At 64.2% G+C, this 2,500-nt stretch overlaps 1 pseudogene; it reads right to left on the bottom strand.

Annotated features, from left to right (window-relative positions):
* The window catches only part of LOC145274222 (large subunit ribosomal RNA), a pseudogene marked incomplete at its 5' end in the record, with an annotated part of 4,151 nt that extends 1,651 nt beyond the window's left edge, over positions 1-2,500 (bottom strand).

Below are 2,500 nucleotides of genomic sequence, written 5' to 3'. Positions count from 1 at the left end.
TTTTTGTTTGGGCTTTTGATTCGATTCGATTCGATTCGCTTTCCTTTCACTTTCATAACGGATCCGGCGCCTTTCGGGAAGACTTTCGCCCGCGTCTTAGGACCGACTGACCCGTGCTCGACCGCCGTTGGCACGGAACCCTTCTCCACTTCGGTCTTCGAAGGTCTCGTTCGAATATTTGCTACTACCACCGAGATCTGCACCCGCGGTCGGCTCCACCCGGGCTCGCGCCCTAGGCTTCCGTGCTCGCCGCGGCGCCCTCCTACTCGTCGCGGCATCGTTTCGGCGCGAAAGTTCATCGCTCCTCGCCGCGACGGTCCGGCATCGGTCCGTCGCTCCAGCGCCATCCATTTTCGGGGCCGGTCGATTCGGCAGGTGAGTTGTTACACACTCCTTAGCGGATTCCGACTTCCGTGGCCACCGTCCTGCTGTCTATATCGACCGACACCCTTTCGGGGATCTCATGGGCGTCGCGTTAGGCACCTTAGCCGGACGTTTGGTTCATCCCACAGCGCCAGTTCTGCTTACCAAAAGTGGCCCACTTGGCACTCGCATTCGAGGTGACCAACCGCCCAGCGAAGCGTGCTGGCGGCGGCGGCCGGATGGGTCGGCTCCGTCGTTCGGGAGAGTCGGCCCGTTCCACCCGTTCCGAGTTCGAGAGTAGGTCGAGGCCGTGAACGGCCCCGGGGCCTCCAATCGTTCGCTTTACCGGATGGAATTGCGACGATCGAGCGCCAGCTATCCTGAGGGAAACTTCGGAGGGAACCAGCTACTAGACGGCTCGATTGGTCTTTCGCCCCTACACCCGGTTCCGACGATCGATTTGCACGTCAGAGGCGCTTCGGACTTCCACCAGAGTTTCCTCTGGCTTCATCCCGACCGGGCGTGGATCGCCATCTTTCGGGTCCCTGGTCGCTCGCTACGCCAGAGTCGGCCGAGTCGTACTCGGAAAAAGGGGAAACCGACCCGGGGGTGATGCGCCCGCGCGCAGCGCCTAAACTCGACGACAAAATAGGACTAGTTCAAGCCGCGGGATCTCACCGATGGGCGGAAGGAGGATATGGAAGCTGGCGCCCGGCAATTCCCCTTTTTGGAAGATGCGCCGGTCCCCTCTCGGGGAGGAGGGAAAAACAACCGCACGTCAGCCACGAGCCTTCCCTCTCCTATCTCTCTCGGGAAGAGAGAAAAAAGGAAAAGTTGCGGGCACCGCAGCAGCGACGGCGGAAGGCCGAAAACGCCGCGCCGGCGGGATCGGGCACGGCTCGGAGGCGGGTGAGGCGAGGAGAAGACGACGGCACGAGACCGACGACACCCCCCGACGACCCCCGGACGACTTTGCCACGACACCTCTCCCGATCGACGCCCTCCTACACGCTCTCTCGCTTTCGCTTCGCCTTCGGGGTTAGTCAGAGGTGGCCCCTACGACTCGCGAACGGCCAGGACTCCTCGGTCCGTGTTTCAAGACGGGTCGGGTGGGTTGCCGATGCACGTCGCTGACCCGGGGTGGCGGGCGGCTCGAGTAAAAAAGCGTCGCCGAGCGACCTCTCCGGAAACGGAAACGGGCGCGGGCGGGGTTGCCCCCGACAAGAACCCGAAACGTCGGCGAGGTGCGTGACGGCGAGGCCGCGCCAGTCCTATCCCGCCTCTCATCGCGCACGCGCCCGAGACGGTGGGGCGCCTAAGGAGCGACACACAGAGTGCGTCGCCCGCACGCGACTTCCGGCGGGATCAAAACGGACCGGCTCGCCACGTGTAACGGATCGTGTCAGATTTCCTCCGTTCCCGGCAGAAAGGGGCAGTTACGTTCGCGGGCCCGACGGCCGGTGGCCCCCGACTTCACAAGGTGGGAAGACGGGGGTTTTCAGGGTGATGAAACGCCTGCCGCCTACGGAAAAAAACCCGCGTGTTCGACCTGCACGCCGGGAACGGGTCGCGACGACGGACCGGAGGGGAAGTGCGTCCGGTGCCGGCCGCGCGGAGGTCGCGCCGAAGCGCCCGCGCCATGATTACGCCGAGCGATGAGAAGGGGACGGGTGCAGCGGAGTCGCGCGCGGAGGGAGCAGGAGGAAAGAAGAAGCGGCGGCGACGGATGCGGCGGGTTAGGGCCCGGCGGCAGCAGCGATCGAGAGGACGAGTCCCCTCCGTCGCAGCCAACCGACGCAGCCACCTACCGACGCCGCGGTCGTCACCACGTTTCCCTTCCCGCTATCCACGCGGCCCGTCTCCTTCGTCGGCGACGCGGGCACAAAAGCTGGCCCGCGGAGAACGAGTTCCCCGCGGACACGACGAACGACGACCTGTGCCGCGACGGCCTCTCTTTCAAGAACACACATCGAGTTTGGGCTCGAGCCTAGGCAGCACCGGACTGAGTCCCCCCGCGATCGCGGTGAGCGGTCCCACCCGTTTACCCCTGGGCGGTTTCACGTTCTCTTGAACTCTCTCTCCAAAGTTCTTTTCAACTTTCCCTCACGGTACTTGTCGACTATCGGACTCGTCCCGG

This window comes from Euprymna scolopes, unplaced genomic scaffold (assembly GCF_053919585.1).
Source record: "Euprymna scolopes isolate OS-2025 unplaced genomic scaffold, ASM5391958v1 sca288, whole genome shotgun sequence".
NCBI lineage: Eukaryota > Metazoa > Mollusca > Cephalopoda > Sepiida > Sepiolidae > Euprymna > Euprymna scolopes.
Note: the sequence above shows the minus strand (reverse complement) of the source record. Positions and strands in the feature narration are given on the sequence as shown.